The following is a 13,662-nucleotide window of genomic DNA, read 5'->3' as shown; positions in this document are numbered from 1 at the left end:
CTGTTGTTAAGCATGTACACATTAAGGATTTTTATGTCTTTCTGGAGAATTGACACCTTTATCATTGTGTAATGCCCTTCTTTTTATTTTTTTATTTTTCTAATGATTCTTCCCTTCACATTAATGAACACATCCATTCCCTCACACATTTACTTTATTTATTTAGAGAATTTAAGTTCTACTCTTCTAGCAAATTTCAATTATACGTTACAGTGTTATCAGTTATACTCACCATGTTATACATGAGATGGTCAGACCTTATTCATCTTTTAATTGAAAGTTTGTACTCTTTACTAACCCATGGCAACCACTTTTTTTACTTTCTATGAGTTTGACCTTTTTTTTTTTAGATTCCACATATAAGTTATACCATGTGACATTTGTCGTTCTCTGTCTGGCTTCCTTTACTTACCATAATGACCTCCAGGTTCATCCATGTTTTTGCAAATGACAGGATTTCCTTCTTTTCAAAGGCTGAATAATATTCCACTGTATATATACATATACCACATTGTTTTTCTCCATTCATCCATCAGTTGACAGGTTGTTTCCATACCTTTGCTAGTGTGAATAATGCTGCCATGAACATGAGAGTACAGATATCTCTTTGAGATAATGATTTCATTTACTTTGAATATACATCCAAATGTGGGATAGCTGGGTCGTATGGTAGTTCTAGTTTTAATGTCTTGAGGAACCTCCATATGTTCTCAATATAGCAGTATCAGTTTATATTCCCACCAACAGTATACAAGGGTTCCCTTTTTTCCACATCCTCCCCAGCGTTTATTATCTTTGTCTTTTTGATAATAGACATCCTTACAGGTGGGAGGTGATATTTCACTGTAGTTTTGATTTGCATTTCTCTGATGATTAGTGATGTTGGTCACCTTTTCATGTGCATGTTGGCCATTTGTATGCCTTTGGAAAAATGTCTAAGTCCTATGCCCATTTTTAAATTGGGTTATTTTTGCTATTGAGTTGTGTGTGTCCCTTGTATATTTTGGATATTAACTCCTTATTAGATATGTGGTTTGTAAATATTTTCTCCCATTTCATAGGCTGCCTTTTTATTTTGTTGATGGTTTCCTTTGCTGTGTAGAAGCTTGTTAGTTAGATGTAGTCCCCCGCTTATTTATTTTTGCTTTTGTTGCTTTTGCTTTTGGTGTCAAATCCAAAAAATCTTTCCAAGACCAATGTCAAGAAGTTTTTCTCCTTTGTTTTCTTCTAGGAGTTTTACAGTTTTAGGTCTTATGTTTAAGTCTTAATCAATTTGGAGTTGGTTTTTATGTATGGTGTAAGATAGGGGTCAGGTTTCATTCTTTTGTGTGTGGCTTCTTTTTCTATGATAATTTTCCTTGCTTTGAAGTCTGCTCTCTCTCAAGTTAATATATCTACTCTTGGAGGTAAATCTGACAATATTTTGGGGGCTTCCCTATGATTGGGTTCCCTGGAAGTTTTCACTCTCAGACTTGTTCACATTGAGCATGCAGCAATTTACCAATTACAGTTCAGCTTTTCCTACCCTGGCACTGGTTCCTGTGGCAATTTCTTCTCCTTAGTCTTTATACAGGTACTCTCTGACTCCCTGTATGCACCTGTCTGTCCAGTCTTGGGGAAAACACTTTGCTCTGGGTCCTCCCCTCTTTTACAGGTCCAAGAGAAGCTGTTGATTTTTCAGTTTGTTCAGGCTTTTTACTTGTTGTTAGGTTGCAGTAGTGACTTCCAGGCTCTTTACATGCAGAACCAGGAACTGGAAGTCCGTGTCTCCTTAATTTTTCATGAAACATCATATAGCTTCCTGCTTCATGGCATTTACACTATCTTTTTTTTTTTTTTTTTTTTTTTTTGTCTGAAGTACTCCTTCCCAGATATCTGCATAGCACACTCTCTTAACTTCCTTCAGATCTCTGCTCATATGTAATCTAATTGGAAAGATCTTTCTTGAGACTGAAAGTCACATAGCAACATCTCCCATCCCAGCATTTCTTATTATCTCTAACCACATTTAATTTTCCTCTGTAGCATTTATTATCATCTATATATTTGCTGGTCTATTTGTTTATTGACTTTCTCCTTCTCTAGAATTTAAATTTCTTGAGGGCAGTGGCTCAGTCAGTTTTGTCCACAGCTATATCCTCAGGACCAAGACAAATACTTGTCAAAAGTATATACACAGATTAATGAAACAAAGATTCTAGAAACTAGTCAATGTTATTATCTCAAATCTAATTAATGACACAAAAAATACAGTCACGTATGTATCAAAATTGAAGTTCACATTTAAAGTTTGGTTTTTCAAATTCATCTGCTTCTTTGAACATCAATATTTTCATGTTGTATCCATTTTGAGGTGGATTGGAATTAGAAATATTTAGCCCCCAGTGGGCTCAATAAATTGTTTTCTCTAACCATCTAACAGTATCTTTTAGTGAGCAAAATGATTCTCAAGTTCTATAAGTAAATATAATACAGCTGTCATCCTGGCTTTTAACTGAAAAGACTGTTTTAGGTTATAAGAAGAGAAATATCACATAGCTTATATCTTTGGATTGTTGTGATGAGAAGTTTTTATTTTGTCTGGAATTATTCTGTATAAAGGACTTGAAGAGGAGCATATTATGATTTTTCTATGGTGCCCAAATGAAATCAGTAATAATGTTTCTTACCCTGATGCACTTAAGACCTGGACATTTTATGAAATTGTGGGATCCTTCAGAGGCATACTTTGTAATATTGTTTATAGGTTAAAATTTCACACACAGAATAATCTAGCTGAGGAGAGCACCACTACTGCAGATAGGCCAGTTTTCCCATCATTACAAATTGAGTAAATCATTTAGTATAGCACTTCCCAACCTTTTTCTTTTGTTTTAGAACACCATTTTTCTTTTGTTTTAAAACACACAAAGAAATATTTGCATGCCACACTGAGATACCAGGGAGTATTTGGAGGTGTGTAAATGGGACTTGGTAGATGAGTTAGTTACATTTCCCTATATAAGTTATGTAAATAAAAATATTTATATATAAGTAAATATATAACAAATATGTCATTATATATAAAACATAAATGTATATAAAGAATATAATATAATGTAGTAAAAATCAAGTATAGAAAGAAGATATTAAGTATTTATAATTTATAATTTATAAAAAAAAATTTCAAATAGGATATTTTTGAAATTATTAAGATCAGAAAGTTAACAGAAGGACCTGTATAGTTTTCAAATATATTTTCAAGTGTGGTAAATTTTGAATGTGTACAATGACTCAGTTTTTATCAATATAAAAAATGTTATCACTTTACATCCATCAGTATGTCCTGCCATACCTCTAACCCATTCGCAAAAAGTCGGTTAAGAAGCTCCCTTATGGAAGTCACACTGAGAGGCCACAACATGTGTGATTACTCTACATTTGCCCTCCTGTGGCATCTGTTGATTGAAACAATCAAAGGTGACAAGGTGGTTTGGAAAGTGAATGGAAAAGTAAAAATTATTTTATATGTACTTTGGGAAATGCTTCTTGAGGTTCATCCTAGTTTTAAGGAAGGAAGTTTTCTATCTGTGCCACGTAACTACGTGGATTCCCATGTCTTCTATTATAACATCAGAGATGATTTGAGCTGCTTGATGATAGGGATTGTGTCTTAGTCATATTTGGTTCTTCTATGTCTGTATAACCACTTATAGCTCAATAATGAATAATTTAAAAAGGCAGCCCTATGTATGCTAGTTTACAATGTGTGTCAGTGTTGATATTTTAAATTATTTTAGATCCTTGTTTATATGTCTTATTTTTAAAAACCTGGGGTTTTAGGCAGAGACATTATGGTCATGGTTTGACCAGAATAACTGTTTCTTAAAAAAAACTTATTGGTATGCCCATATACAGTTCTCCCAATTACACATTCCCAAATATTGTAAAAAAAAAAAAGCTTTAAAACAAGAGTGCCAGTTACCACATTATAATATGGTCAAGTATTTTATAATTTTATAACTAATTTTAAAAGTAAAAGCAATGTACTTACATTGGTATGATATAGGTGAAATTTCTGGGTTACTTTTGCAATAAATTTATGTATAACAAAATAAATGCAATGTTATTGACTCATGCTCATTTGAAATCTATCTCTTAATGCTATAATACACTTTATTATTATTATTAACTTTCAGCAAATATTTATTATTATTATAAATATTATTAACTTTCAGCAAATATTTCTTGACAGTAAATTGTGGAGAGAATGGAACTATGTAGTTAAAGAGTGAGGGAGGATGGCAGGAAAGAGACAGAAAAAAAATAGAATGAAAAAATGGTAGTGATGGAAATTCTATGGTAATTTTCCATTATATAAATGAACCAATATCCAGTAATCAATAAATTATGAATTTTAGGTCTCAGTATTTCTTATTCTTTGGAATAAATGTTTTTAAATATCTGCAGAAATATTTTGATATTTTCAAAGGTATTGTCCTAGAACAACCAAAACCACAGAGATATACAAGCTTGAGTACACTGCTGGAGAGAAAAATTAAATGCATTTCATGTAGTTCAGTGGACAAGCTTACTCTCCTTGTTAAAGCTGTTTGTTTTTCTTTTCTTTTAACATCCAAATAATAGGCAGGCAAATCTTTCTCCTCACCAACTAGTGTCACTAAGTAATTTTATACTGTTGGATTCTCAAAGCTCCTGGTGAGAATTTCCAAACGCCTATGGAAGACGCTCATTTTGAGTGCAGTACACATTTTTCCCCCTCTACCTCTGCAGCAGTATTTCCTCTTCCACATGCAAACACATAGCCTAGGCTTGTCATTTTTTAAAAATTAGTTGAAGTATATATTATAACTAGAGGTATTCACAGATGTAACCAGCTAAATCTTCTTCCCTCATCCAGACCTCAAAATCACTGCTCATTCTCTGGAAATGCCAAGCACTCATTTCTCTTTTACTCCTAAACTCTCCACAATGTGGTTTCCACTTCCTCTGCTTGAACGAAATCACTCTCATCAAGGTCACAAATGGCCTCTGTGTTTCTAAGCCCAGTGAACATATTTCCAATCATTTTTATTACTAGAACTCTCTGTATAATTTGATATATGTATCAAATTTTATCTATCTATCTATCTATCTATCTGTCAACATCTTCATACCTTGGATACACCACTGGAACATTAGTTGCAAAATAAAACAATATTTTTACAGAAATCAATTCCACTTATCTCTGTCTAAGCAGTCTTCCATTTATTTGATCAAGGACTTAAGATAATCTCACACCATTCAAATACTTTCACTAAATTCAATCTTGTCCTCAGGTCTCACCTAAGATTTTATATCTTCTGGAAAACCTTCTCTGATTACTCCCTGGCCTCCCAACACCATGAGCCTACCTCCAGTATAGCCCACCTTCCCTCCTTTCTGCTATACCTTATTTTCTTTCCCTTTCTTCATTCAATCAACTAATCTGTTGAGGACTTATTAATTCCCTGGCACTGCTATAAGCATTTAGAATACAACTAGACAAAAATCTTTCCTTCATGGAACTCTCATTCTTGTCAGGGGAGACAGACAATAAAAACTTACAAACAAGTAAATTATATTATACTATTAAGAAATTTATTACACTGTGTTTACATTGCTGCTTTACTTGTCACTCTTCCCAATGATACTGTAAGTTCTTATACCTACTAAGTGCCTAGCATCTTGTGGTACGCGGGCCTCTCACTGTTGCGGCCTCTCCCGCTGCGGAGCACAGGCTCCAGACGCATAGGCTCAGCGGCCATGGCTCACGGGCCCAGCCACTCCGCGGCATGTGGGATCTTCCCGGACCGGGGCACGAACCCGTGTCCCCTGCATTGGCAGGCGGACTCTCAACCACTGCGCCACCAGGGAAGCCCTTAAAAGTTTTTATTCAGTCTAAGATCTGCCTTTCCCACTAATTGGTGAGTTCTTTTCCAAAATTAGCCTAGCCTCCTTTCCCATATTCCAGGGTCTTACACAAATTAACTTTAGACTAATGTCACTTTCATGCTTTGCTAGGACCCTAAAGAGAAGTTCTCTTTGAGCAGATCTATACTACTATGTTACATGCATTATTATTTTCCTTTTATTACAGTTTGGGGGTTTACTTGTTTTATTGATTGCATTCCAGAAACTTAGTGTTATATATACTTTTATGTAACATTAGAACTTATATGGTTATACTGGATTTATCATCAGGTTATAGACTTTTAGAAGAGTCTGCTGTTAGTTGCTACATATAAAACAGGTTTTACCTGATTTCTGGGCAGTACATATTGATCTATTTCATTAATTTTAATGGCTACATAATATTCTATTATATACATATGTAATTACATATCTGATCATCCTTTTTTATTTTTTTTAATTAATTAATTTATTTTTGGCTGCGTTAGGTCTTTATTGCTGTGTGTAGGCTTTCTCTAGTTGTGGCGAGTGGGGCCTACTCTTCATTGTGGTGCGCAGGCTTCTCATTGCAGTGGCTTCTCTTGTTGCGGAGCCTGGGCTCTAGGCACGTGGGCTTCAGTAGTTGTGACACACGGGCTGAGTAGTTGTGGCTTGCGGGCTCTAGAGCACAGGCTCAGTACTTGTGGCAGACAGACTTAGTTGCTCCGCGGCATGTGGGATCTTCCCGGACCAGGAATCAAACCTGTGTCCCTTGCATTGGCAGGTGGATTCTTAACCACTGTGCCACCAGGGAAGTCCCTGATCATCCTTTTTTAAAAAGACTTTTAGTACTTCCCAGTTCTATACCGTTACAAACCACGTTGTAGTGAAGCTCCTTCTGTCTACCTTCTTTTTGCATATCTGCACATTTCTTTTTGGCCACACCATGGGGCATGTGGGACCTTAGTTCCCTAACCAGGGAACCTGTGCCCCCTGCATTGAGAGCACAGAGTCTTAACCACTGGACTGCCAGGGAAGTCCCTCTGCATGTTTCTATAGTATAGATTTCTAGAAGTGAAATTGCTCGTTCAAACAATGAATGCTGACAAATTTTCCTCCAGAAAGGGTTTACCAGTTTATACCTCCCCAAAAGTGTAGCTGCTGTTTCCCTTTCTTCTTTACAGATCTTTCGTGTGTGTGTGTGTGTGTTTGTGTGTGTGTGTGTGTGTGTGTGTATGTGTGTGTTTAATTTTCTCATCCTCTGTTGATCATATAGCATTTCTTTATGAGAGGAAGGGAAGTTTGACCTTGAATCTGTAGCCTAGCTCATGTGTCTCTGCTGGATGCCCTCGTAGCATGCCACGTCACATTTTATCCTTATTACTAATATCACTACTATTTTATTTCCCTTTTTTACTATCACTCTTGTTTTTTAAAGTCATAACTTCCTGACTTAAATATATCATTAAGATTAAAAAATAGTAATTACAGCTTGGATAGGTCTTCAGTACAGTAAGTCTCCTACATACAAACGAGTTCCATTCTCAGAGTGCATTTGTAAATCCAATTTGTTCATAAGTCCAACAAAGTTAGCCTAGGTACCCAACTAATACAATCGGCTATATAGTACTGTACTGTAATAGGTTTATAATATTTTTCACACAAATAATACATAAAAAGCAAACATGAAAAGTAAACATTTTTAATCTTACAGTACAGTACCTTGAAAGAGTGCAGTAATACAGCACAACAGCTGGCATACAGGGGCTGGCATCAAGTGAACAGGTAAGAAGAGTTACTGACCGGAGGAGGGAGGGGAGGTGGGAGATGGTAGAGCTGAAGGAACGTCAGCAATAGGAGATGGAGGGAAAGCCGAAATTTCACTCACGTGTGATGTTGATGACACAGGTTCTGGTTCCTTGCTGGATTCAATTCTGTCTACCTTCTGAAAAAATGATCCAGGGATGTCTGGGTAGTAGCTCCTTTTTCCTCATCATGGATGACACGGTAGCACTGGATTGCATTCTGAACGGCTGCTGCAACCTTCGTGTACCATTCTACGTTCGCGTCCTGTGCCACAAAAACTAATAGTGCCTCCTCAAAGGAAGAAAATCCCCTTGCCATTTTCTGCGTTGTGTATCTCTTCAGTTCTTCAGTTAATTCTTCCTCTTGTGTCTCTTCTCTCTGTCCTTCTCTGGGCCTCCAGTTCCGTTAGGTCTTCATTAGTAAGCTCCTTGTGTTGCACAGCAAGGAGTTCAATGCTACAGGAACCAGTGACGTGTACCATCTTTTCGCCTCGCTCCACTCTCTCAATTACTTTCTCTTTTGTTTCCATCGTTATCGCTCGGTGCTTCTTGGCAGGACCAGCTACATCACTGCTGCTTTCACACTTGCTTCTAGACATCCTGGGCTTGAAATAAAGATACTGTACTACTGTACTCTATACAGTACTGTACCGTAAAGTACACAAAAGCACAACCACTCGTAGAGGATGCACGCACGTGACAGTGTACGCCAGACATGTGAACTAACTTACGTGATTGGACATGAGAAGGCATGTTCGCATCTTTGAAAGTTGGCAACTTGAAGGTTCATATGTAGGGGACTTACTGTATGGAGTTTTTTCATTTTACTTATTTAAAACAATTTTTTAAAAAAAAATATAGTTTTACCTAATAGCTGTTCAGGATAATGGTTGGCGCTTTTGTCCAAATGATTATATTTTTCTTGTTATATTATCATTTTCTCATTATGCTGCATTGTAGTGAGAAAGCCTGTATAAAAATTGCTTTTGAGAATTGACTGTAAAATATTATTTTAAATTTGTGTAATATTAGGTTATTAGTTTTTAATGTCCTAAGAACAATTGAAAGTAAATATATCCCCTAATTATGGGATATCATGTGAAATTTGATATATATTTATTAATTTAAACTTAGCTGTGTTATTTAAACTATTAATACTATCAGGTCTCTGTTTAAATGGGACTGAATACATGGTGAGTACAATTTAGTTAGGGAAGATGAGCAGTAATTAAATAGATAAAATTTGGGGTACTATAAATATATTGTGGTGAGTGTAAGTAGAGGGAAATGAGAGGAAGTGACTAGACAGGGAATTTAGGTTGGATGGCCTCTGAAGAGGTAGCAGTTAAGTTAGGCAGCCATATATTTTATCATGTGTTGAAACTCAATTTAAAATTTTTGCTTTGTATTTTATCTGTTAGTATATTATTGTAGCTGTTTTATTTTTGTTTGCTTATTAATACATTTTTGTTCATGCTTTTATCTTAAAAAGGTTGTTTGTTTCTGGCTTTGTTTTGTTTTGTTTTTCCTAAGTAGTATAGATTTGGATTTAATTACAGTTCAAGGTGAAAAACTTTGTCTATTATTGGTGAATGCAAATGATCATAAATGATAAACTTGTTAAATGCCTTCTATTATTTGGTTTTAAAATCTTTTTACTGTTTTCTACATTTTAGTGCATATACTGAACTATATTTACCTCTATCTTCTGCAATAATTTGGTAGGAAAATTTCCTTTATTGGAAAAAAAGGGTACTTTAATAACTATATTTAAGCTGACATTGTTCTAACTTTAAAAGTCAATAATTGAATAGTAGTAAGGATGTTAGTACCTTAAAAGTGTTTTCTAGCTATAAATAAGATATTTTAAAATACGACCTCATAAAAATATTTAGAATTTCTATTGTCTTCCATAATTATGAAAATCTAAGGCTATCTCATTTAATCTACCAGAGAGAAATTTTTAAAAAAGATTAAATTGTTATGAATACTGGTATTAATAGTGGAACATATCTTTGTCATTTATGTCTTTCTTCTGTTTACCAGTGAGTCGATATACAGTGAAAGAAAGGTTTTGCATAGTATACTAAGGAGACAGAAAGGGAAGGAATCCTTGTTACTGCTCTGTGTTAAAAAGGGCAGTGAATAATGTTGCTAGACCATACAGAAGTCCCATAGAGAGCATTTTCTTTTAACATTAATTTTTTGGTTTAGAAAGAGTACTGCTTAGGGTCATTTGGGTAATAGGCAAGAAGATATAAAGCTGAAGAATAAAACAAAGATAACAAAAAAATAAATTGCTTGATATTTTCAAAAACAGAGAAGTAAATGGTCCAAAAGGGAGAGAATGATTAAAAATTACCAGTGGAAAATAAACGTAAGAAAAAAAATCAAGTAGAAATTAGAAAAACAGAAATAATACCAAACATTAACTATAGGTCATTGTAAATTCATAGAACTATAATACATGTATTTTCATTCAAAATTAGAACTAGTCGCATAATATTTGTCAAATACATTCTGCATTTGGCATTAAAGATTTCAAATATATATTCATTAAGCATATATTATGACTAATATTAAAATTGTTTTGACAGTAGTGTAGATTTGATAATTCTTAATTGAAGTACTAGACAGTAATGTCTGTTTTTCTTTCCCAGAGCCTAGATGTTTAGGTAGTTTAATTTTTTAAAATCAGAGTTTATTTTGGTAAATGTACTAGTTTCGTAAACACATTAAATTTTTTTAAAAATTTAATTATTTATTTATGGCTGTGTTGGGTCTTCGTTTCTATGCGAGGGCTTTCTCTAGTTGTGGCAAGCGGGGGCCGCTCTTTATCGCGGTGCGCGGGCCTCTCACTATGGCGGCCTCTCTTGTTGCGGAGCACAGGCTCCAGACGCACAGGCTCAGTAATTGTGGCTCACAGGCCCAGTTGCTCCGCGGCATGTGGGATCTTCCCAGACCAGGGCTCGAACCCGTGTCCCCTGCACTGGCAGGCAGATTCTCAACCACTGTGCCACCAGGGAACCCCCAATACATTAAATTTGATCGCTGGTTACAGAATAAAGTTCAAATGGCTCTATGGCAGGATTTCCCTTGTAAAACTCTTACTACAGCTAATGTTAGGGAAGACTTGTAAAACAGCAAAACAGAAGTACTGTCTTTATGTTATCTAGAAACAGAAGAAAACAAGCAATATACCCGCAAAATTCACTTTTCAATAAAATTCATTTATAAAACATTATCCTAAGAATTGTAATCCTATCAAGTTTCCATAATCACTTAAGTAATAGCTATAAAAAAAAAGAAAAAAGTCACATTTTTGAAGGAAGACAAAAATACTTGCCTGTGTTTCTGGATTATTTTAGTGGATTTAAAAACAAAAATACTGTAATTACACTACCTACAAATTGAATAAGATGGAAGCAATTTACATATGATTCACATTTAAATAACACACAGTTATAAAACATTTTCCTATGGATTATAATCCTATCAAACTTTCGTTTGAGCCATTATGTAATCACTTAATAGTAAAAAAAAAATGTGAGAAAGAAAAAAAAATTCCTTTAGTAAAGGAAAAAAAAAGCATCTTGCTATGGTTCTGCATCTTCAGAAACAGACTCATGGGAAGGTGAGATGAACTAGGAAATTGACTTATTTCTATTTTCAGGCTATGTGATTAGAAGACAAAATTCAGTGCTTGGTATACAGACCTTTCTTCTTGTCAGGGGAGGATGCACTGAGTGAGGGAGTTTCTTCAGGGGGGTGGATTCTTCAGGAAGTTCATCTTCACTTTACAGAATTGGGGGAAGGTGAAAGGTTTCTCTTAATACCTGCCCCTGAGTATCCGTCTGTAACATCTCACTTTTAACAGAAAGACTTAGACCACCAGGGTCTGGACCAGCAACTCCACGTCAAGTGGGAGAGTTAAGCCCAAAGAAAGTCCAAAACACCTGCCAGTGCAAGGTCAGTTTTGCTGTTATGGGGGACCTGCTCTGTCAGGAAGGAGTTGACTTGATGGAAGGGCCTGCTCATGTGGCTGTGACCCTGGGACAGGAGGAAGTGGCACCTGGTCCATTCTGGACTTGAAACTCTGCAGCTGCACACCACCACAGCTTGATGCTCCTCCTTTTCCAGAGATCTTTTCATCCAGAGCATTTCCAGGTAGTCCTCCTTGGTCTCTGCTAAGTGCCTCCCACGTGGAGTATTGAGGATGTTAGGATACTTTTCAGAATATTTAAATTCTTAGTAATTTGTCTAATGTGTAGGCATTTTGTTTTCTTATGATATCAGAGTTTCTCTCAGCCAACAGATCTCTCAAACTATTTGAGTTTTTTTCTCATGGGAAATAAGCTGCCTTTGATAATAGCCAATGATATATTTTGAAATTATTTCTAAAAGACTTTTTGGCAATAATTTTATAGATGTCTATCTCTTTACATGTGTAGCTGATCTTTTCATCTCTGTTGAGAAGTTTCCCCTCCATCTTGTTTTTTTTTTTGCAGTACGCGGGCCTCTCACTCTTGTGGCCTCTCCCATTGTGCAGCATAGGCTCCGGACGCGCAGGCTCAGCAGCCGTGGCTCACGGGCCCAGCTGCTCTGCGGCATGTGGAATCTTCCCGGACTGGGGCACGAACCCGTGTCCCCTGCGTTGGCAGGCAGACTCTCAACCACTGCGCCACCAGGGAAGCCCCCCTCCATCTTTATGGAATAAATTCACTCTAATTGGATACTTTGTGCAAATGCATTTATTTTTTTTTTGATTCAGTTCAGGAAAAACTTGAAGTTTCACCAGAGCTTTTGCTTCTACCGTTCAGTGTGTGTGTGTGTGTGTGTGTGTGTGTGTGTGTGTGTGTGTGTGTGTGTGTGTGTGTTTGTGTGTGTGTTTTCTGACTGCAATGAAGCTTTGCCAGTTTGGAAACTTTTGATATAACCTTTAAGTACATAAATTCTCCTATCTTCTTCAGTTAGCTTAGTTAGCATTTATTTATTTTTATTGAGTTGTTAAGTAATTTATCCATTCATCTGTTGATGGACATTTAAGTTCTTTCATGTCCTGGCTATTGTAGATAGTGCTGCAATGAACATTGTAGTACACAACATTGAATTATTTCTCTTTTTGAATATACTGGGTATATGCCCAGTACTGGGATTGTTGGGTCATATGGTAGTTCTATTTTTAGTTTTTTAAGGAACCTCCATACTGTTTTCCATAGTGGCTGTATTAATTTACGTTCCCACCAACAGTGCAGGAGGGTTCCCTTTACACCACACCCTTTCCAGCATTTATTGTTTCTAGATTTTTTGATGATGGAGTGTGAGGTGATACCTCATTGTGGTTTTCATTTGCATTTCTCTAATGATTAGTGATGTTGAGCATCCTTTCATGTGTTTGTTGGGAATCTGTATGTCTTCTTTGGAGAAATGTCTGTTTAGGTCTTCCGCCCATTTTTTGATTGAGTTGTTTGTTTTTTTGATATTGAGCTGCATGAGCTGCTTGTAAATTTTGGAGATGAATCCTTTGTCCGTTGCTTTGTTTGCAAATATTTTCTCCCATTCTGAGTGTTGTCTTTTCATCTTGTTTATGGTTTCCTTTGCTGTGCAAAAGCTTTTAAGTTTCATTAGGTCCCATTTGTTTATTTTTGTTTTTATTTCCATTACTCTAGGAGGTGGGTCAAAAAGGATCTTGCTGTGATTTATATCATAGAGTGTTCTACCTATGTTCTCCTCTAAGAGTTTTATAGTGTCTGGCCTTACATTTGGGTCTTTAATCCATTTTGAGTTTATTTTTGTGTATGATGTTAGGAAATGTTCTAATTTCATTCTTTTACAGGTAGCTGTCCAGTTTTCCCAGCACCTCTTATTGAAGAGGCTATTTTTCTCCATTGTATATTCTTGCCTCCTTTGTCAAAGATGAGGTGACCATAGATGCATGGGTTTGTCT

The 13,662-nt window shown here is 35.9% G+C and overlaps 1 protein-coding gene across 2 annotated transcripts in view; it reads left to right on the top strand.

Annotated features, from left to right (window-relative positions):
- The window catches only part of DPYD (dihydropyrimidine dehydrogenase), a 793,614-nt gene that overhangs the window by 63,478 nt on the left and 716,474 nt on the right, over positions 1–13,662 (top strand). The gene's annotated exons all lie outside the window — the stretch shown is intronic.

Source organism: Neophocaena asiaeorientalis, unplaced genomic scaffold, assembly GCF_003031525.2.
Source record: "Neophocaena asiaeorientalis asiaeorientalis breed wild unplaced genomic scaffold, Neophocaena_asiaeorientalis_V1.1 scaffold147, whole genome shotgun sequence".
NCBI lineage: Eukaryota > Metazoa > Chordata > Mammalia > Artiodactyla > Phocoenidae > Neophocaena > Neophocaena asiaeorientalis.
Note: the sequence above shows the minus strand (reverse complement) of the source record. Positions and strands in the feature narration are given on the sequence as shown.